We start from the raw sequence: 24,247 nt of genomic DNA on the forward strand, positions 1-24,247 counted from the left end.
AATGAGATGGAGCACACCAGAGCAGATGAGCTTTTTCCCAAATGCAAACGCGGGTCCTGCAGCATTTATGTTGATTTCAGAGTGATTTTCCAAGCATTTTTGTTACAGAAGCTATTCAGTTACAGCTGTACTGTAACAAAAAACACACACTACACCAAAACGCTCCAAAAATCGCTAGGCACGATTAGAAAATCGCTAGGCACGATTAGAAAATCCCTAGGCACATGCCTAGAATTCAGGGCTGTGAAGTCGAAATTGGAGTCGGAACCATTTTTGGGTACCCGGAGACGGAGTTTGAGTCGGTGGTTTCATAAACTGAGGAGTTGAATTTGGAGGATTTTTGTACAGACTCCACAGCCCTGCTAGAATCGCCTTGCAAAATCACGGTAGCGCTTTTTGGCGTGCCCTGGCCCATAATCATGGATATCACCATTTAAATAAGGCAGGTGGAGGGATTTCCATAATTAAAGTAAATTGACAATTAGGGATGGTCAATGGGATGCTAAAATTAAGATGCAAAATTTAAATTCATTGTCTACCATATTGACAATAAATGACTATGGTGAAGGTCCCAACCACATCTCATCCTTCCTGCTACTTCTCCACATGCATTTAGGTTGACAGGTCAACAGTCGTGACCCATCTCATAACTGCTAGGCCACACAATTACATTCTGCATATAATGTGAATAGCATAAGTAAAAGCTTTTTGCAGGAAAGGATTTGAGGTGAAAAACTAAATGCAGTTTTACTTACCTGGGGCTTCTTCAAGTCCCCATAAGTCATTTCTGTCCCTCACCACAGCTCCCGTCTTCTCCTGGGCCCCGCTGGCGACCTCTACAGGATCACCAAACCCCAAAGGGTCGGCGTATTCTGCCCATACGTGCGTGGGCCTGCGATCCTTCAGAAGTGGCCAGCAGAACCCTGGAAAGGACTGGAGCTGCCGCAAGGGACACATTACTTCTATGGGCTGGAAGAATCCCCAAGTAAAGCTTCATTTTTCACCTCAGATTTTTTTTTTTTTTAAAGAGAACCTGAAGTGGGGTCTAAGTATTAAAGTGGACCTGAACTCTTGCACAGAGCAGAGGGAAAAGAGAAATGCTCCATGTATATATTTAGAGAGTTTAGCCCCTCATTCCCCCTCATCAGTGTCTAATCACAAGTTGTTATTTGACCTCTCCCCGTGACAAGGTAGAAAAGCTCATTTGAAAGCAGTCTGTTAAAAATAGGCCTGCTACCATGAGAGTATAAAGAGATTTATTTTAGGATTTGCTCAGCTGTAAAAAAAAAAATGTTTTTCTTTAAAGATTACTATGCTGTTGCGTATCTTTTAGAGCAGAGAAGAAGTTCTGAGTTCAGGTCCGCTTTAAACTGAATATGCCAGGATGTAAATAGGTTTTTATATTTACATTTTAATTATCCTATGTACTACATTGCAGTAATCTCAGGTTTAAAAGTCTGTTCAGACCTGACTGTATGTGCAGCCACATCAAGTCAAGCTTTGGATTCGGATGCCATTCCTGATCCTTCCCACATACACCCCACTCACTGATGTCAATGTATGCCAATCTTTCCCTATCTACTGCTTGAAGCACTCTCCCAGGTCTCTGGGTAGTACTTGAGCTTAGTTCACACTGCAAATCTCATTAGCTAAGCACTTAGTGATTGCCGCATGATTTTCAGAGCGATTTTTTAATGTGCGTTTTTGCACATTCCTTTAACTAAGGGCCAGCAATTTTTTCAAAAGCTACACACCAGTTTCAGCTGTTTGTGTTTATTAAATGTCTTGCCAAAATCTGCATGTACCACATTAGCAAAAAGGATTGTTATTGAGGCGCAAATACATTTGAGATGATTGAGATTTATGCTAGTTATGATGCTAAATTATGAAAATCTATTGTAAAATGTACTAATCAATTCTTGCAGTAAACGTATTTCACCGGTCCATATTCAAGCTGCATAGATGTGCAGTAACATATGCAACTTTCTGCATCAACTTAATGCGTATGTATGTCCGCTGCAGGCGAACCAGAGACTAATGATAAAAGAAGTTTTATACATCCATGGGGCTTCCTCCAGCCCCCTTCAAGCTGATCCCTCCCTTGCCACCTTGTTCCTCTGCAATCTGGCCCGGTAACTTCAGGAGTCGGGGCTTCCTGTACATGCATGGCCCAGACTAGCGAACACACTGAAACCAGCGCAGGAGATTTGGGCGGAGCCAGCGCCACCATAGGCCGCAATAGGAATTACGGCTATAGCAGGCACAGGGAGTAACTTCAGCGCCGTCAGAAGACGGAGCTGAAGTTACTTTTAAAACATAACTCAGCTTCCAGCAATTGCTGGAAGCAGAATTATTTCTTTCCCCACTATCCATGGCGGCCTGGAGGGGGAATAGTATTTAATATGGCCAGGACTTGTGCGGCAGCAGGTTCAGCCATATACCGGCTCAGTGATCTCCCCAGAATTTTTTTCCAGCCGGGTGGCATGTTAAAGTAGCTGGGTGGGGCAAGATAAGAGAATGCAGGGCCGGTGCAACTGTGAGCATCTCGGCTTACAGCATAAGAGCTGATGAACCGATAACAGTCGGGTGGTCACCAAAATTAGTCGGGTGGAGCACCTAGCTAAAAGAGCCTGGGGAGAACACTGCCGGCTGAATCCTGCGCCCAAGTCTCCAGCGCCGTTCTCTCCCGTACACCGGACTAGGCCCTTCGCCGGGAGAGTTCTGCACCCGCAACAGGGGAACACGCACGACCATACTTCGCCAACTGGCTAACATACCGGGCCAGATTGCAGAGGATCCAGACAGCAGTGAGGGACAGATCAGCGTGAAGGGGGCTAGAAGAGGCCCTAGGTATAAATAAAACGTATCAGTCGCAGGTACACTTTAGGTAAATTTGTATTAAAAAGCTTATAGGTCTCTTTGGCATATGGATGTGAGAACACATATAGATGTCGGCAGAATAATCTGAATGGCTCAGAAAAACGCTACATGTAGCAATATTTCAATTTTCTACAAATTGAAACGCTTCTGTGGGAACACTCTCGTAGGGTCTCAAGTGCGAACAAGCCCTAAATGTGCATACATGAGAAGAGTGAGGAACAGCTTCTTGGTAAAGCTCCATGCGACTGCAAATAAGCCAGCTCAGATGGACTTTTGAACCAGAGATTACAGCAACACACTAAGCAGTAGAATAATGATAGAGCAGTTTGTAAGAACAAAGACTTATTTACGTGCTGTCATTCGGTTTAACATTTCTGACCCCTTTTTGGGTTGTTTTTAAGAACTCAGCGGGGCACTAGGATCACTGCACCTATAATTTATAAGTATACTTTACCTTTAATGCAAACCTGTGAGTTTGAATAAATAAGAAGATACTTCAGTACAGGGAAGGCTTTGGATGATCCAGAAGCTTCTCCGATCCTCCTGCAACCTACTGCTATTCACCAGGACGATATTTGTGGCCGTGCTTATGTCCGTGAGCTAGCCCAGCCGCACAGCGCAGAGGCAAGTATAGCCTGCACGGTAGCAAGGAGCTGCTAGTACACGGAGAAAAAAAAAAAGCCGTACAAGAGTGGCTATGTACTTCTGCATAGGCACAAACTGTACTTGCACCTGCACAGTGCTGTACACACATGCACGGATGGAAGCGCTGCCTTGACAACATAAAAATAGGGAAAACAGAGCCCAATACGGTGTAGTATGTTGAAGACAATGGGTAAACGATTAGTGAGAAATGATTCTACTCACAAACATGGGTTACCATTCAGGCAACCACTGTATAGGCAGGTGAGGAGATTAGACCTGTCCTCACTCAGAGTTAAAGGGAAGGTTCAGGGAGGGAGGTAAAAAAATAAAAATCAATATCCACTTACCTGCGGCTTCCTCCAGCCCGTGGCAGGCAGGAGGTGCCCTCACCGCCGCTCCGCAGGCTCCCGGTGGTCTCCGGTGGCCGACCCGACCTGGCCAGGCCGGCTGCCAAGTCGGGCTCTTCTGCGCTCCAAGGCCTGGCACTTCTGCGTCCCACGCAGCCGCGCTGACGTCATCGGACGTCCGCCGGGCTCTACTGCGCAGGCGCAGAACTACTGCGCCTGCGCAGTACAGCCCGGCAGACGTCCGATGACGTCAGCGCGGCTGCGTGGGACGCGGAAGTGCCAGGCCTTGGAGCGCAGAAGAGCCCGACTTGGCAGCCGGCCTGGCCAGGTCGGGTCGGCCACCGGGAGCCTGCGGAGCGGCGGCGAGGGCACCTCCTGCCTGCCACGGGCTGGAGGAAGCCCCAGGTAAGTGGATATTGATTTTTATTTTTTTACCTCCCTCCCTGAACCTTCCCTTTAAGAAGTCACTCTCTGTAGACTGAAAAGATAAGGGGGTAGTACTCCCCTCCACCAGGGGTGGACACAATGCAGTGTTCTTCCCAGAATGTTTTTTCCAGCCGGGTGGCATGAAAACGTTGCTGGGTGGGGCGAGATGAGAGAATGCAGGGTCAGTGCTTATGTGAGCAACTCTGCTTACAGCATAGGAAATACACCAAAACTGGAGCACCCGGCTAAAAGAGCCCGTGGAGAACACTGCAATGTAGTAGTAAGCGAAACAGAGGCGCCAGCAGGATAAAATTCTGATAAAATGTTTTAAAAAATTGCTCGGAGGAAGTGGTGGGCTTACCTCCCGGAAGCAGACACGAAAGACTGTCTTAGTATTAAACAAAATTATACGGTACCCCAAAGTTCTCAAGGCACTTTAAATTACAGCTGGTGTTGAACGTCCGTTCCTCTCTCTTCGCTACCAATGAATGGTCTACAAAAATTCCCTACTGGCTCCTGGATTCCATTTTAATTTACAAACTTTTGTTCTTTATTAAATAAAACAAGAGCAAAGGTGTGTGTTAGGGCTGTATTTTTAGCTTGATCAGAACTAGCTTGAACATTTCTACAGGCTCTTTCACATCTGCGTTTGCATTAACCAAGGTAAATGAAAGTCCATAGACTTTCATTTTACATTTCACACCCGACGCTGTATTTTTGTGCGGTGCGACTCACCCAGGAGCAGTTTTCCGTCCGACGCACCCAGGAGCCGGCGTTTTCCGTCGGGTTCAATGAATAGCTACCGCCGCTGATTGCGTTGCACCGCAGATATCCGGCGACACGCCACAGGCTATCAAACGTGTGCAGGAGAACGGCTGTAAAAGAGCCCTACAGAACGACACAGATAAATAAACATGACTACTGCGACTGCAGTCATTATTTACATGTTCTGTGACTTCATGTTTTACTTGCTTAGTCTAGGATGAATAAAATAAACAAGAACACAAACATGAAAACACATACAAAACTAAGGATGAGAAGATACAAACTGAAGTACACTTGTGGGAGAGGAGCCTGCCCCATGACTCTTGGTTGTACAGTCTTGTCACATGAGGAAGAATATACATAAGCTAATACTAAAACCAAGATGTTTTATTCTTTGCATAGGGTAACATAGGACCCACGGCCAGTGGCAATTGATCATGAAAAGAATTCTCAGTCACAGCCAGCACCCATTGGTTAGGACTGTTTATGGCACAAGGAAGATATTTATGTATCAGGAAGCTTATTTTTTTACATTATCTTTCTACCCTGTAAATCCATATTAACCACTTCACCCCAAAACTGTTTTTACCCTAACAGACAAGAGTGATCTTCACCTTTCAGTGCTCATCCCTTTAATTTGCCAATAGAAAAATCACTACTAATCACAATGAAATGATCTATATCATGTTTTTGGTGGTGGCTGGAAGGTGTAATGGTTAAGGGCTCTGCCTCTGACACAGGAGACCTGAGTTCAAATCTCTGCTCTGCCTGTTCAGTAACCTATTCAGTAGGAGACCTTGGCCCAGTCTCCCCCACACTGCTACTGCCTATAGAGCGTGTCCTAGTGGCAGCAGCTCTAGCGCTTTGAGTCTGCCAGGAGAAAAGTGAGAATAAGTATTCTGTGTTTTTTTACCACCTATTTTTTGGGGTTGATATTTGTTTTCAGTGCTTTATTTTTTATGCATTTTAAAGGGAACAACAAGGGAATTTTTTTTTTTTTTTTTTTTAAATACATTAAAAGGCCGTTAAGAGGCTGTAGCAGGACGTTTTTTATAAGTCTGCTTGTCATTAAGTGGCTAAAGCAAACCTGAACTGAAAATGAACTCATGAGATAATTGTACGTGTAATACTAATGGACTAACAGAACAGAGTCTTTTTTCGGTTTCAATACTGAATTCTCAAGACTGCATTCTAAAGAGCAGCCATGACAGCCTGATCTAAAATCTACTCAATCAGTTATAAAACAGAAGTAACGACCCACTGAACTTTCTAGCACTAAAACATTATCAGTGTTTTATCAGCCAAATCATTTTTTGCCTTCCATTTACTTTTCAGGACATGTAGCTAAATTTGACTCTGACTGGCTCATTTGCATAGAGGACAAGACAGTTATTTAGCACTTGCTGTACAGGAAAACAAAGGGGTTTCCAATTCTGTAGTAGGACTAGTACTATATGTACCCATGTTTATCTCATATCACTTCAGATACACATTAGGTTGCTTACACATTTTCATGAATCCAGCATGCGTACAGATATTCCAAATGATGGTGACCTACTCTTTACGGATTCCTATTGTACCCTCTGGGAGATACAGCTGGACTCCTGGTTTCTCTCAACCCCCATAGGACTTCAAATGCACAACCCTCCAAATAACAGGCAACCACTCTCGTAACTTTCTGCTTGCCACAGAGGCATCTTGCCAGATTAGAAGACTTGTGTGGGGAAGAAGGAATCAAAGTTAAAAGACAAAATATTTGGATGCCTTTGGTGCCTGTGTATGAGCTATTAGAATGAGTATTATTTCTTCTGTGCTAAGCTGGACATTAATTTTCTACAGGAAATATAGGAAAAATTCATTAAAAATGTTGACTGGATACAACTTCATAATCCTGACACAGAAGAGCAATGCAGAACCAATCATTAAAGTAAATACCAGTCTAATGTAAGCTGCCCACTGTATTATTATTATTATTTAGTATTTATATAGCGCCGACATATTACGCAGCGCTGTACAGTGTGTGTGTATATATATATATATATATATATATATATATATATATATATATATATATATATATATATATATATATATATATATATATATATATATATATATATATATATATATATATATATCTTGTCACTAACTGTCCCACAAAGGAGCTCACAATCTAATCCTTACCATTGCCATATGTCTGTGTTATGTAGTGTAAGTACTGTAGTCTAGGGACAATTTTATGGAGAGCCAATTAACTTATCTGTATGTTTTTGGAATGTGGGAGGAAAACCGAAGTGCCCGGAGGAAACCCACGCAGACACGGAGAGAACATACAAACTCTTTGCAGATAGTGCCCTGGCTGGGATTCGAACCAGGGACCCAGCGCTGCAAGGCAAGAGCGCTAACCACTACGCCACCGTGCTGCCCAATATATATAATATAACTATCAATCTGCAATATAGTTACCTGTTCACACCTACTGTGCCTTCCATGTACTGGTAAGGTGCCCATACATTTAGCAATGATGGGCAGAGTCAACCAGGAGACAGATTATCAAATCTGATCGGAGAGAGATCAGTTAGCTGCCCATACACCGCAGATAGATTCCTGATCAGCATGAAACCTTTTGAAACTCCGCCTCATGACAGCATCTTGCCGCATCCCTGCAAATGTTTTGTGTGCCTCCCGGGGCCCATGCATTTATACTTTACCTGTCTCGCCGTCCCTGAGGACCCACGCTGCATCTCCACATTGTCACCTCACATGGCTGCCGGTGTGTCCTGGCAGGTGGGGGGCATGTGATGTCACACATGCTCCATGTGCTATATGCCAGCAGTCTTGTAGGACCCAAATGTGGAAATACAGCGCAGCCACTTGGTAGATGATTTTGACAAGTATAAATGCACGGATCCCGAGGGGGCTCATAAAACATTTGGGGGGGGGGGGGGGGTCACATTCGTGATTATTGTACACGTTACCACCACGCACCTGTACGATTTCCCAGCATGTTTGATCAATACAGTTCACCAATTTCGGCCCAAAATCAGTTGAATCTTCGATTGTGCATGCTTGTGGCAGCACCAATTTTCATCAGATTCGATTATCATCGAATCAGATGGTTGATCGGCCGCCAAGTCGACATAAGTATGCCTATCTTTAGTGTTTACTAGAGACGGCCAGATGCCAATAATTTGAATTGACCTAATGAAATAGACTTCCTGCTGATTTGAATCGACTCCGTTCCAAGCTGCATTCAATTCACACTCAAGCCAGAATTATCAGCAGCTAACTAATATCTACTGCTTACGGTCTAGTTTCACTAGGATATTACATTTCAAAGTACCTTTTGCCCATACGCAAATTTTTTAACGTTTTAATGTGAATTATGGTATGCGTGGTGCAGAAATCTGCAGCATGCAAGCCATATTTTTCTGCATTGCACCAAAGTACAAATTTGCATTTAATGGAAATTAGTCCATTGACATGCACTAATTTCAGTTTTGCGTTTATGATTTCACAGCAGATTCTATCACTGTGATCGAATTTGCTGTATATAGACAGGAAGTTGAGCTAGTGAATAGGTACCTTTACTCAGCAATGAGCTGCAGATAAGGCATTACATTAATGGGTGCATGCTTCTGCTTTGTGTAAGGAATCGCATAGCAGTTTTCATTTGTGTCTATTCTTTGTATTCGTTTTTGCAGTAATTTCACAACAGTGGATGGCGCTGTGCAGAAATCGGATTCAAAAACTGTAGCACATATTCAAAAACACACAAATACCATATGATGAGATGAATTCCACTGATATGGACTTTCATTGGTGAAAGTGGATGAAAAATACGCATGCAAAAACTAACAGAGTTCTACCGTACTATAGTTACAGGAGATGGTCAGTGAACAAGTGTGGCACAGGGTACTGCTAAGCAATATGCCCACTGGGGTCACACATGGCAAAAGCACATGAGTTTTCACACAATGCGAATATGCACATTTTTATATGTGAATACCGTGATTTCATGAAGAATCTGAATCAGTAATGCCATTTTTGTGCGTTTTTAAAACTGATAACATGAACTTTATTGCAAGCTGCATGCGAGTTCTCATTGGCCATCATTGCTACAGTTAAAAACGGTGTGCGTTTAACCACTTAAGGACCAGGGGATTTTTCAGTGATCGGTGCTGCGTGGGCTCTACAGCCCGCAGCACAGATCAGAAGTGCAGCAGCAGCGCCGTTTGATGTAAACAGCAGGGATTTCTTCCCCGCCTGTTTACATTATGCGTGCGAGCCGCGATCGTCGGCTCGCACACCGTTCACGGAGGCAGCCTCCGTGAACTGGCATGGAAAGGCCGCTCGATCGAGCGGCCGTTTCCATGCTATACCACTAACGACCCGCCGACGCCTATGGGCGTTAGCTGGCCGTTAAGTGGTTATCCTCTTGCCGACCGCGTCACGCCAGTAGGCGTGGCCGCGGCGGCAGCCCCAGGACCGCCTAACGCCAATTGGCGTAAAGTCCTGGGGCTCTGTTTTGCAGGAGATCGCGCACAGGCTGTGCGCGCATCTCCTGCTTGGGGGGCGGAGCTCCGCCCCGCCTTCAGGGAGACTGTTAGACGGCGTGATCGCCGTCTATTTACTCTGTGCAGCGCTGCGATCAGCAGCAGCGCTGCACTGGGGACAGCCGTGTGAAACGGCTGTCCCCCTGGGGGACAAGAGAGCGATCGGCTCTCATAGGCAGAAGCCTATGACAGCCGATCGCCGTAATTGGCCGGCTGTGGGGAGGGAGGGAGCGAGGGAGGGAAGGGATTTAAAGGAAGAGGGTTTTTTTTTTTTTAAAAAAACGGCAACACAAATATTTATAAAAAAAAAAAAATAAACATGGGGGGAGCGATCAGACCCCACCAACAGAGAGCTCTGTTGGTGGGGAGAAAAGGGGGGGGGGGGGGGGGGGAAAATCACTCGTGTGCTATGTTGTGCGGCCCTGCAGCTTGGCCTTAAAGCTGCAGTGGCCTTTTAAACTAAAAATTGCCTGGTCACTAGGGGGGTTTAGCCCTGCAGTCCTCAAGAGGTTAAAGAGGAGCTGTTAGGTATAGGTTCTCAGAGGAAAAAAAAAAAAAAAACACATATATCAGTAGCTAAATATTGGCTGTACTTACATTACATATGCATTTCACTGTCCACGTTTGGATTTCACAGAATTTGTATATAGTATTTGCAGAGAATGATGCTCCTGACAGCTCATGGCAGGTTCCATGTTTGTCTGTCTCCTATGAAGCCAATTGTGATGTCATATCCTCCCTGCTTCCTGATGATTCCACTCACAAAAAAAGACCCTAATGGACAACACTACTGTGCAGTGAATATTAATTAGCCATGTGGCTAGGAACAATAGGGGACTCATGCAGTATAGCATGTGCCCTGTGATTTTTCAGTGCTGGCTGCTGTTACAAGCTGCTGTAACATGAGCCTGTAACTTCTCACTGTAAAAGCAGCCTTAGGGCATGATAGGGAAATGAAGGGGATGACCCAAGGTACAGTGGGGAGAAGAGGCAGCCCCAGAATGCTTTGCAGTATCTGTTATGCGTCCTGCCGGCCTCCTTCAAAGCTTGGGAATAACCAGCCTTGCTTTCAGCACACATCATAGTAAGAGAGATTTTTAACTTCAGTATTGCCTTTTTGGCTTTCTTCTAAACTGTTTAACACAGGAGAATAGAGGTTTAAAATTAGCTTTTGCAGCCTGACAGTTACTCTTTAAATACAGATTTGTATACCTACTGTACAAAGAAATTGTTTATGTTTCTCAACAAGACAAGTGTGACCCTTGCCTGAAAGAGCTGTAGCATATGTTCAGAATCACATGTCCTAGTATGTAGGGATAGTAAGCAAATAAAATGAAAATAATCCAAAATTAATGCAGGATTATGCAAATTTATGTCGGAAGATGGACAAACCTGTTCCCACTAGGTGGAGTTTGACTGGTCAGTTTTCAAACTGCTTACATTTGTATAACTCAATCAATTCGTAATTATTTGAATCGCACTGACGACTTCTACTAGTGGTGTCATTTGAGTCAGACTAATTTGAATCAGACGGGTGTTTAAACTGAAAGCACTAAAGTTTGGCATGATTCAGGGATCATTTTTCTCTACCTATTCTGAGTCTTGATAGATTTTCATGAGGATCTATTGCCTTATGCTGAACTGATCAACTGACAAAAGATTGTCACTGCTGAGCGAATTGTTCTTATTACCTTTCCAGCCCGAAACTGTCCTGGCTCCAGTGTCTCTCTCCCCCAATGCCCTGCTATAGCCAAGCAACACCTCTGTACAGCACTCTGAACCACTACATAACGGATAGGGTACCAAACCCCGCTGGAAACTGTAATGTACCTTTAAGGTTATTTTTGTGGTTTATTCATCAAAAATGTGGGTATGTTGAAAAAAAAATTGTTGGGAAGGGTAATGGCAAAGGGATAAGAGTCGCACAACGTCGAGGAGAGCAGTGCTAGAGGCTTGATCAATTTTTAATCAGATTTCTTCTGAAGTCAAATCCAGATCAAGTGCACAAGGTGGCCTTACCCTCACATTATTAAAGGGGAACTGAAGAGAGAGGTATATGGAGGCTGTCATGTTTATTTCCTTTTAGACAATACCAGTTGCCTGGCAGCCCTGCTGATCCTCTGCCTCTAATACTATTAGCCATAGCCCCTGAATAAGCATGCAGCAGATCAGGTGTTTCAGTGGTTCAGACTTATAAGTCTGATCTGACAAGACTAGCTGCATGCTTGTTTCTGGTTTTAATCAATCAGATACTACTGCAGAGAAATAGACTAGCAGGGCTGCCAGGCAACTGGTATTGATTAAAAGGAAATAAACATGACAGCCTCCATATACCTCTCTCTTCAGTTCCCCTTTAACTGATCGATAAGTGAGCAATATCTTGCCGAATCAGGCCAATATAGTCTTGTGTATAGCAAGTCTCACATGAGCAAAAAGGATGCAGAAGAACACAAACTAATGGACTGACCAAAATGGCTGGAAGATTTGGTCATTTTGACTGAAACTGTCTAAAAATCTGTTGGACTAGGTACACACAATATAATTTTCTGGCAGATTTACCTGCCAGATCGGCTATTTCCAACATGTCCAATGTGATTTCCGATCGATTTTTCGTTCACTTCTATGGAAAAAAAATTGATCGGAAATCAGATCAGACATTTTAGAAATAGTCGATCTGACAGAAAATTGTATCGTTTGTACCCATCATGTTTTTAGGGTCAATTAATAAAAAGGTCATATAGCTGGTAGATTTTCAATCAAATGTATTTAAATCAATTGTTTTTTTTCCTGCTTTGAGCATTGTTTATACAGCTCAATGCAAGGTAAAACAAGACTGGCAAGTAACTAATTTGATTAGCATATGAATGTAATACAAAGTGCACTGCTTGTTGAGGTATAATTTTACTTCAAAACAATGACATATGGATAGTTTGAACAATCATAAAAAAAAAAAAAAAGTATGGTCACCTTAAGCTCATGAAGGTAACAGCTGTTAACAAGCTTGTATTAAAAGCACCATTCAGGATAGAGGTGGTAGCTGTCACTGCATGCTTGATTGAAAGGTACAAGGGTTGCAGGACTATCCTCTTGTATGTCACGAATACATTAAAGTAGCTTCTAACATGAAAGTACCCATAGATGTACTTGGCGACTAACTGCTGCCTGAATGACTGCTACTGCATCTGATGAAGAAGGGTTTAAAGCGGACCCAAACCAAACATTTTTTTTTAATAAAAAATATTTAGTTGCACCACTCTGACACATACAAAGATAAATAAATACTCCTTCAAACCTATGATCATTTCAGTGCATGCTTTTCACCCTTCTCTTTTCATAGCTAGGGTTCTACTGGGGGCAGCCATTAGCAATTCCTCCATTGCCGGACACCATCTACTCCACCAGTTTGCCGGAAAAATCCCGGTAATTTGAAAGGAAAGGAGGGGGATGCATAAAACTGACTCTAATGAATGCCTATGGGCCTGTTACCACTAAATGCGATATTTCTGATGCAGATTTCCAATAGGCATTCATTGGAGTCAGTTTTCTGCATCCAGAATCTGTGTGTAGTAGAAGCCCATACATTGATTCATTTTTAGAGGATGCTTGCTAAAAGCTTAATAAACCCGGGCATGTTTTCCCCCAATGTTTATGGCTTCCTCTGCAGACAGTAGGCATGTCATCTGAAGATAGAAGGATTATTTCCATGTGTACCATAAGGGCCAGTTCACACTTGCAAAACACAATTTTGTGGCAATTGCACAGGATTTGCACTTCTCATTCCAGTGTATGAGAATTGCACTGCGATCACACCAAAAATGCTTAACGCAACAAGTTTCTAATTTCTATAAAATCGTTAGCACTGCAGTGTGAATGACACCTTAAGCTTTGCATTGCCAAAGCAGTTTTTCAAACACCAGTATTTTCAACACTGCTGAAATCACCCTAGCATGAATTGGCTCTAACAGTTTGCTCCACACCAGTGACTCAGTGGTGATATAAGGATAGACTTGTACACTGGTAATGTTAGATGATTTGGCAACTTTCACACTGGGGCTTTGCATACCCTGTAAAAACAGGACCACAACAGAGCGAATAAGTCACATTGCATGCTGTATGTGCATTGTGAAGCATACAGGACATAAAGAGCGTGCTTCACTGCAACTGTTAATGTGCACATTATGCCATACTGGAAAGCACACATTGCATTGTTCCAACAAATTCCATTGTGCCGCACTGCTGATACACGGTTATAATATAACTGCATCACAATAAACAAGCAATAATATTGTCCAACACATAACCCCAGTGTGAAAGTAGCCTTTATGTCCAATATGACATTTCTCCTGTACGCATGTGATAGATACTAATAATAAATATATCTTCAGAATGTTTGGTAATCACAAAAGTACATCACTTACTCCCAGCAATGAACTACAAAATTACTACCATGCTGTGAAACAACGCACTGTGCTAAGCAATAAGACATTACAGCTGGTTCAATTAAAAAAATAAATAAATACAGCACATCCCTGACTAGCTAACAAGCTATATTATAACAAACATGTTTTTAAATGTACTAAACAAGAACAGTAACACTAATCAGCTAATCAATCTGGAGGGTGCAACACATCACTTACTGGCCAGTGCCACATGCACGTGTGTAAAGGGACAAAGTCTCAACTGGCCAAGCTAACCTGATGAGTGAAGGGATACTACTAGAATGGATGGTGGCCTAGAAGAATCATGGAGTGAGGGGCCTGTGCTGCTGGCGACATGTGACTGCCTGCTGCACCTTGTGAATGAATGCTGGCTCATGATTCCCTATACACACACATACGGTGGTATTCTAGAATGAGGACAAAGTGCAGGGGGTGACAGACTGGAATGTGGATGGAATGAATGAGGCTCGGGGAGAACTGATCTAGTGACGTATCGTAGCACGAGGGAAACGCACCCTTCCCCCCACAATGGAGGTGACTGTCACCCTGAAAAGGGAGGGCCTTCACCCTGCCGCTTCCCTCTTTCACTCAGCCGGGCTCTTCTACTCTTTCAACACCGGTGATCGTTATAACCGGAAAGTGCTGTTTACATGTGCGACTATAAAGCTGTCACCTCTGATGTCAGTGCAGACGTGTAATGTCATTCATTTCCAGGCAGCCGGCTAGGCTCTGCCATACGGTGCGGCCCTCCGCCCTTCCACACTCCACACAGATCACCCCCAGCACACATCTCTGTGGCAGCTGACAGGGCAGGGAGGCTGCCAGAGGTATAGAGGGCCCAGGTGACATGGAGCTCAGTTAGAGAGCCACAATAACGCATGCAGCATGCCGGCCGGAACTTATAAGGCTATGGGGAGCAGCCGGGAGAACGACACTGATCGCTCGGGACATATGCAGCGGCGGATGGTGTCGGATTGCTAACCGGGCCCCGCCGAGCCTCACCTGCTTTCCTTAGTCCGCGCAGCCGGGCGCAGCCGCACCAGCCAGATAGCCCATTTCCGGATCCCGGCGTCGCAATGCGCAGCCGCACATTCCTACCACGTGACCAAAGAGACCGGAAAGGGCAAAGCCTAGGAAAGAGCTGCGTTGCCTTCCACGCTCAAGTCACGTGATAAGTGTTCGACCGGCGAGTGTGAGTGACGGGTAGAAGCAGCAGCACGTGATGTGGGGGTTGGAGAAAGGTTAGGTTAGATTAAGAGGTAGCAATAGCAATGTGCGCTGCATGATCCTGGATGGTACTAGGTAGCAATAGCGTAATGTTAGTAAAGAGAAGGGAACTACTACACGTGGTGTAGAAAGAGCAACTGACATGGTGGCACTTTTCAATCGAAATAACTAAGTGAAGTGTTAGTAACCCATAGCAACTAATGAAAATCTAGTTTACTGAATTGGTTGTGCAGACTGGTTTTTGGATAAGGCAGCATTGTCCAGGAGCTTTGAGATCTTGAAGTCTTGCATGGAGTTTCTCTATTGGTAAGGTGAGGGTGTCACTCATTAGCAAGGTGTACTCTAGTGTCATGGGAAAGCTCCAGAAGAACAATTTTTGTAAAACAAATTGTGAAGAAAAAAAAGTGATACATTTAAAGGGATACTGTAGGGGGGGGGGGGGGGGGGTGTCAGGGGAAAATGAGTTGAACTTACCCGGGGCTTCTAACGGTCCCCCGCAGACATCCTGTGTTGGCGCAGCCACTCACCGATGCTCCGGCCCCGCCTCCGGTTCACTTCTGGAATTTCAGACTTGAAAGTCTGAAAACCACTGCGCCTGCGTTGCCGTGTCCTCGATCCCGCTGATGTCATCAAGAGCGCACAGCGCAGGCCCAGTATGGTCTGTGTCTGCGCAGTACACTCCTGGTGACATCAGCGGGAGCGAGGACACGGGCGTGCAGGCGCAGTGGTTTTCTGACTTTAAAGTCAGAAATTCCAGAAGTGAACTGGAGGCGGGGCCGGAGCATCGATGAGTGGCTGCGCCAACACAGGATGGCTGCGGGGGACCATTAGAAGCCCCGAGTAAGTTCAGCTCATTTTCCCCCGACCCCCCCCCCCCCCCTACAGTATCCCTTTAATGACTAGAGTGTGCTAAATCTTAAAGAGACTCTGTAACATGAAAAACATCCCCTGGGGGGTACTCACCTCAGGTGGGGGAAGCCTCGGGATCCTAATGAGGCTTCCCACGCCGTCCTCTGTCCCACAAGGGTCTCGCCGCAGCCCTCCGAACAGCCGGCGACTGTGCCGACTGTCAGTTCAATATTTACCTTTGCTGGCTCCAGCGGGGGCGCTGTGGCGACTTTCGGCACGGAAATAGACGGAAATACCCGATCTCCGTCGGGTCCGCTCTACTGCGCAGGCGCCGGAAACTTGCGCCTGCGCAGTAGAGCAGACCCGACGGTGATCGGGTATTTCCGCCTACTTCGGCGCCGACAGCCATCAGAGCGCCTGCGCAGGAGCCAGGAAGGTAAATATTGCGTCACCGCTGTACGGAGGGCTACAGCGAGACCCCCGAGGGACGCAGGACGGCGTGGGAAGCCTCATTAGGATCCTGAGGCTTCCCCCACCCGAGGTGAGTACCCCCCAGGGGCCGTTTTGTCGGTACAGTTCCTCTTTAAAATGTAAAAATATACTTCTGACTATCTTCCTCCTACCATTCTCCTTACAATCTCTTTCCACAGCTTCTTATGTTCACCAAGTGGGGCAATAGCGATTCGGAACTGGACATACAGAAATTCCTAAACGTGCATGCCCTGTAAAACTGCGTACACACTTCCTTCTTTTATCGTGCATCATTAGAAAATTATTTGTGCAGCACTGGTACATGCATTTTTGATTTTGAAAAGTGGTGTACCCTTTATTGTACTGACTGCAAACATAACATCCGCATCTTTTAACCACTTCACAGCTGAGGGGTTTTATCCCTTCAGCATTTGAGCAATTTTCACCTTTCAGCTCTCCTTCCATTCATTCGCCTATAACTTTATCATTACTTATCACAATGAAATGAACTATATCTTGTTTTTTTTTGCCACCAATTAGGCTTTCTTTAGGTGGGACATTATGCCAAGAATTATTTTATTCTAAATGTGTTTTCATGGAAAAATAGGAAAACAAAATTATTTTTCAGTTTTCGGCCATTATAGTTTTTAAATAATGCATGCTACTGTAATTAAAATCCATGTAACTTATTTGCCCATTTTTCCTGGTTATTACACCCATTAACCACTTCCGGATTCCGGGTGGTTTGGCTGATCTGTGCTGCGGGGGCTCTTCAGCCCGCAGCACAGATCAGAAATCAGGCAGGGCGATCAGACTCCCCCCCCCCCCTTTTTTTCCCCACTAGGGGGATGTCCTGCTGGGGGGGTCTGATCGCCGCCGCGCTGCTGTGCCTAGCGGGGGGGCTCCTCAAAGCCCCCCCTCCGCAGCACTAGTCCTCCCTCTGCCTCCTTCCCTCCCTCTCCCTTCCCCTGTGTGCGGCGCAGGACAGAAAGCCGTCCTGCGCCGGATAGGATAGGCTTTAGCCTATCAGATGCCGGCGATCCCCGGCCAATCAGAGGCCGGGGATCGCCGATCTCCTCTACGGCGCTGCTGCGCAACAGCACCATATATATGTAAACACCGGGGAAGATCATCCCCGCGTGTTTACATTTACCCTGCGAGCCGCGATCGGCGGCTCGCAGGGTGTTCACGGAGACACCCTCCGTGAACTGACATGGAACGGCCGCTCGTCTCCATGCAATCCACTTTAGGATTCAGGGGCGTAGTTAAGCGTATGCAGAATCCTGAAGTGGTTAAATTATGTCCCTGTCACAATGTTTGGCGCCAATATTTTATTTGGAAATAAAGGTGCATTTTTTCAGTTTTACGTCCATCCCTAATTACAAGCCCATAATTTATAAAGTAACTGTGTTATACCCTCTTGAAATAAATATTTAGAGAGTTCAGTCCCTAAGGTAACAATTTATGTTTTTTTTTAATTGCAATTTTTTTTTTTTTTTAATAAAAAAAAAAAAATTGGTAAGAATTGTGGAGTGTGGGAGATAATGAGTTAATTTATAATGTAAAATAATGTATTTGTATATGAAAAATGCTTATGACTGTCGTTTTACTTTTTGGCCACAAGATGACCACAGTAATTTTTTGTAGTGACCACAGTAATTTTTTGTAGTAAGTACGCTTACAGGAAGTTCAGTGAGGTTGGGAAACTTTTTTTTCACAATGATCGCGCAGCTTCTTATAGAAGCAGCAGATCATTGCTGGGGGGCTTAGATCAACGAACAGGAACTGTTTTTCCTGCTCAGTGATCTCCAGGCGAGGGGATAGCGGCATGCGGGTGCGCAGGTAGCGGCGGGGGTGCATATATCTACGCCCCGGGGCAGTAAATGCCAGGGCAGTATAGGAACCCCACAAATGACCCCATTTTAGAAAGAAGACACCCCAAGGTATTCTGTAAGGACTATGGTGAGTTCATAGAAGATTTTATTTTTTGTCACAAGTTAGCGGAAAGTGACACTTTGTGAAAAAAAACAATACAAATCAATTTCCGCTAACTTGTGACAAAAAATAAAAGCTTCTATGAACTCACCATACTCCTAACAGAGTACCTTGGTATGTCTTTTTTCTAAAATGGGGTCATTTGTGGGGTTCCTATACTGCCCTGGCATTTTAGGGGCCCTAAACCGTGAGGAGTAGTCTGGAAACCAAATGCCGCAAAATGACCCTTGAAATCCTAAAGGTACTCATTGGACTTTGGGCCCCTTAGCGCAGTTAGGGTGCAAAAAAGTGCCACACGTGGTATCGCCGTACTCGGGAGAAGTAGTACAATGTGTTTTGGGGTGTATTTTTACACATACCCATGCTGGGTGGGAGAAATATCTCTGTAAATGGACAATTGTGTGTTAAAAAATCAAAAGATTGTCATTTACAGAGGTATTTCTCCCACCTAGCATCGGTATGTGTAAAAATACACCCCAAAACACATTGTACTACTTCTCCCGAGTATGGCGATACCACGTGTGGCACTTTTTTGCACCCTAACTGCGCTAAGGGGTCCAGAGTCCAATGAGTACCTTTAGGCTTTACAGGGGTGCTCAAAATTTAGCACCCCGCCCACTTGCTAGGACAGTTAACAAACCCCACAAATGACCCCATTTTGGAAAGAATACACAACAAGGTATTCCATGAGGGGAATGGTGAGGTCATTGAAAATTTTATTTTTTTGTCACAAGTTAACGGAAAATGACACTTTGTAAAAAAAAAAATAAAAAAAAAATTCTGCTAACTTGTGACAAAAACTAAAATCTTCTATGAACTCACCATGCACCTCACATAATACTTTAGGGTGTCCTCTTTCCAAAATGGGGTCATTTGTGGAGTCTGTCCTGGCATTTTAGGGTCTCTGCAATCATTACATGTATGGCCAGTATTAGGAGTTTCTGCTATACTCCTTATATTGGGTATACGGGTAATGCACTCTGGGCTGAAAGGAAAAATGAACGGCAAACATACCTTGCTCCACATCAATGGCAGATCTTCCTCCACATCAATGGCAGTGATAACCTCAGGAGAGAGACACCCCGTGCCACCCTGCACTCAGGGTGAGCCACCAACTTATGTGACTGGGCCTCAGAACTTAAGTATACAGCATTATGCCTGTAGTATACAACAATATGCCTGCCAATATAGATGACTCTGTGTGGCATTAAAGTATCATCATTGGCCCAAAGTAAATCACATATAAACCGGGGGTGTCCAAACTCAAGGGAAATTCAAACATGCCGTCTTATATCGCCAACCCAGGACAGATCAGCAATATCAAACATGGAAACCGATCCTTCTTCCGACTTTTATGCTTACCTGTTTGGTTTTTAAGCTTACCTCTCCTCCCCCTGGGACAATGTGCGAAATACCACTGAGTGTGTGCCTACTCCTGTGTCTGGAGTTCCCTAGGTTCTAATAGTGTACCTGCTCGTGGTACCTCTCAAAGCACTCCCCTAGGCATAGGCCAGGCTGGTCAGGACATTTGGGACAATAAAAACTGGTGTCAGTCCTTCTTCTAGCACTGCTGCAGACACGACAATGTTTTCTTCGGATGCGTTGACCTGGGGCACTCGGAAGCTGATAGGCGTAATGCCTTCCATGCAGTCGGCTAGTTGCATCTGGGAGGGGGGGGCTGGCACCTCCTGGATACAGGAGGTCCAGAATGATCTGTTCCTGAAATTGAAGGAAGGATCCAGTTCTCCCAGCCTTACTGTAGAGAACAAAGCTGTTGTAAACTGCCAATTGAATCAGATAAAAAGACACTTTCTTATACCAGCGTCTTGTTTTCCAGGAAATTAAATAGGGAACTAACCTCTGGTCATTGAAGTCCACCCCTCCCATGTTGACATTATATTCGTGGACGACAAGGGGCTTTTCAATGACCTCAGTTGCCCGTTGAATTTGGACTGTCGTGTCTGTGTGAATGGTGGACAGAAAGTAAACGTCCCTCTTGTCCCTCCATTTCACCGCGAGCAGGTCGTCAGTACGCAAGGCGGCCCTCTGCCCCCGTTCAAGTCTGGTGGTAACGAGCCTTTGGGGGAAGCCCTGGCGACTAGGCCGCGCAGTGCCACAGCATCTGATTCCTTCTAACTTTAAGTGCTGATAGAGGGCCACACTTGTGTAATAGTTGTCCACATAAAGATGGTACCCTTCTGGAATAAGGGTGACACCAAGTCCCACACAACCTTTCCACTGCTCCCCAGGTAGTCAGGGCATCCGACCGGCTCCAATTTTGAGTCTTTTCCCTCATAGACCCTAAAACGACATGTATGGCCTGTGGCCCTTTCACAGAGCTTATACAGTTTCACCCCATACCGGGCGCGCTTGCTTGGGATGTACTGTTTGATGCCAAGGCGCCCGGTAAAGCGTAAAAGGGACTCGTCTACGCAGATGTTCTGTTCAGGGGTATAAGCATCTGCAAATGTTGATGACAGGTGGTCTATGAGGGGCCGAATTTTGTGGAGCCAGTCATAAGCAGGGTGGCCCTTTTCATGACAGGTTTTGTCGTCATTGAAGTGCAGGAAGCACAGGATGGACTCAAATCGTGTCCTGGACATGGCAGCAGGGTACAACGGAACATGATGTACTGGGTTCATAGACCAATACGACCGCAATACATTCTGTTTCATTAGTCCCAAGTGAAGGATAAGGGCCAAAAAGATTTTAATTTCGGAAACTTGGACTGGTTTCCACCGGAAAGGCTGGGCATAGGTGCTCTCCGGGTGCTCGGTGATGAATTGTGTGGCTTTACGGTTGGTCTCAACCACAATTAAGTCCAAGAGAACCTGGGTGATGAACAGCTGCAAAAAGTCTAGGGCCGTTCCTAGATGAGCTGTCGCCACCTGGACTCCAGACTAGGCGGTGAAAGGGGGCACTACGGGTGCGGCGGAATCAGGGGATTGCCAATCTGGATGTGCCAGCACCTCTGGGAGTCTATGGGTACTATGGGCCTGTCTTCTTCTTGGTGGCTGCGACGGGGGTACTACTGCACGTGCCACCGTACCAGTTTCAACTTCCATGCTGGCGCTCACCACTTCACCAGGATCTACGGAAGTACTGGTACTAAGTCCAGGAGATGCTGCGCTACTGGTGCCTGCCTCACCAAGAAAACTCTCATCAGCGCTAGCACCACCCTGCTGCCCTTGAGGCGGATCCTGCGCCACCTGCGGTCTAATGACATGGGGTCTGGTACGCCTGGCTCTAGCCGGGACCAAAACCTCGTCATCACTTTCGGTCAGAGAACTACTGCTTTCCACAGGTTCAAATTCGGACCCGGATGATTCGTCGGCTGAGTCTTCCCAAACGCTCTCATCCGACTGGTCCATGTACCTGTATACCTCCTCATCGGAAATGCCCTTTCTTGCCATTGTGGACTGCTAAATTTATGGGGTTTTCCTCCGAGACTACCCAGAAAAAAAGAGCACCTACCTAGCAAAAGGGAGTATTTGAGAGGTATTGGGGGTGGTGGTGAGTGGGGTCTCAGAGGCAATCAAACAATCACGGGACAATCAAATACAATTACAGCACAATCGAATCCAATCACAGCACAAGCAAATCTAATGCACTTGGAGGTGGTGGGGGGGAGGGTGGGGGTGGCAGGAAGTGGGGTCTCAGAGGCAATCAAACAATCACGGGACAATCAAAGCCGATCACGGGACAATCAAATACAATTACAGCACAATCGAATCCAATCACAGCACAAGCAAATCTGATGCACTCGGAAGGTGGTGGTTGGAGGTGGTGGGGGGGAGGGTGGGGGTGGGTGTGGCGGGAAGTGGGGTCTCAGAGGCAATCAAACAATCACGGGACAATCAAAGCCGATCACAGGACAATCAAATACAATTACAGCACAATCAAATCCAATCACAGCTCAAGCAAATCTGATGCACTCGGAAGGTGGTGGTTGGAGGTGGTGGGGGGGAGGGTGGGGTTGGGGGTGGCGGGAAGTGGGGTCTCAGAGGCAATCAAACAATCACGGGACAATCAAATACAATTACAGCACAATCGAATCCAATCACAGCACAAGCAAATCTGATGCACTCGGAAGGTGGTGGTTGGAGGAGGTGGGGGGGAGGGTGGGGTTGGGGGTGGCGGGAAGTGGGGTCTCAGAGGCAATCAAACAATCACGGGACAATCAAATACAATTACAGCACAATCTAATCCAATCACAGCACAAGCAAATCTGATGCACTCGGAAGGTGGTGGTTGGAGGAGGTGGGGGGGAGGGTGGGGTTGGGGGTGGCGGGAAGTGGGGTCTCAGAGGCAATCAAACAATCACTGGACAATCGAAGCAGATCACGGGACAATCAAATACAATTACAGCACAATCGAATCCAATCACCGCACAATCAAATCTGATGCACTCGGAAGGTGATGGGGGGTGGGAGTGGTGGTGGGGTGGGGGTTGGTGGGAAGTGGGGTCTCAGAGGCAATCAAACAATCACGGGACAATCGAAGCAGATCACGGGACAATCAAATACAATTGCAGCACAATCGAATACAATCACAGCACAGTCAAATACAATGCACTCCGGTGATTAGGGGGGGGGGGGTCTGAGGGCGATTTGAGGGGGTGGGGGGTTGATCAGGAGCTCGCACGGGGCAGACTGAGTCCTGATCTGATGAGAGGCAGACACAGGGGGTTACTGATCGAAGATCAGTTAGTGATTGCTGGGGAGGACAGATGTAAACAATGCGCAGGGGATGTAATCAGGAGGGGGTCTGAGGGCAATCGAGGGTCTGGGCAGGTGATCGGTTGCCCCCGCGGGGCAGTTAGGGTCTGCTCTGATGGGTGGGGGTGCTGAGGGGTGATGGACAGGTGATCAGAGGGGGATCAGTGGGTAAGGTAGCTGTATACAGATGTATACAGTATACAGGGGGGTAGTCTGGGATGGGGTCTGGGGGTGATCTAAAGGTAGGGGGGGGGATCAGGGGTGATTAAGAGGCAGTTAGGGACCTAATCTAAGGGATAGCGTCGATAGTTAGTGGCATGTGGGGGGGGGGGTTCAGAGGGGTGCAAGGGTGCTGGCAGGGGTCTGCTGGGGTGATCAGGGGGGGGGGGGGTCTGAAGGCTGGGGTGGGAGATCAGGGGGGCTAGGTGCAAAAAAAAAAAACAATGTGTAGTGTATACTCACAATAGCTTCCTCCTCGCTGGTGGTCTCTGGAACAATGAGACCACGAGGCGAGGAGTAAGCATGTATAAGGCACTTTGTTTACCTAACAAAGTGCCTTATACTCATTGATAGGCGGATTTCTATATTCCTCCGCTTGCCGGCGCTGCTAATTGGCCGGCGAGCTGGAGGCTAAATGTCCGGCTATCGATCCCCGGCGGAGGATCGCGTCACGGATGACACGATCGCTCCGCCCATGCCCGTACAAGGACCGCCGCCAATTGTACATGCGGCGGTCCTTGCTGGATCCACTTTCCGGCCGCCCCTGTGCAGTGGGCGGTCGGTAAGTGGTTAAATAGACAAAGCCAGTAAGAACAGAGCAAATAAACATCCCTATATAGGAAGGAAATGTTCTTAGGCATTCAAACCTATACAAAGGTACAGGGAGTGCAGAATTATTAGGCAAGTTGTATTTTTGAGGAATAATTTTA

The 24,247-nt window shown here is 45.9% G+C and overlaps 1 protein-coding gene across 3 annotated transcripts in view; it reads right to left on the reverse strand.

The window, feature by feature from the left end:
• EIF4G1 (eukaryotic translation initiation factor 4 gamma 1) overlaps window positions 1-15,167 on the reverse strand; it is a 110,849-nt gene extending 95,682 nt beyond the window's left edge. Inside the window, exon 1 of one of the 3 annotated variants that reach the window (XM_068281323.1) lies at window positions 15,061-15,167. The gene's annotated coding sequence lies outside the window, so the exon portion shown is untranslated. Of the gene's footprint in view, window positions 1-5,033; window positions 5,055-14,256; window positions 14,277-15,060 lie in introns of those variants that run through there. The other 2 variants (XM_068281325.1, XM_068281324.1) reach the window with 2 other exon arrangements.
• Window positions 15,168-24,247: the final 9,080 nt, after the last annotated feature.

The sequence above is a fragment of the Hyperolius riggenbachi genome, chromosome 4, assembly GCF_040937935.1.
Source record: "Hyperolius riggenbachi isolate aHypRig1 chromosome 4, aHypRig1.pri, whole genome shotgun sequence".
NCBI classification, from domain to species: Eukaryota; Metazoa; Chordata; class Amphibia; order Anura; family Hyperoliidae; genus Hyperolius; species Hyperolius riggenbachi.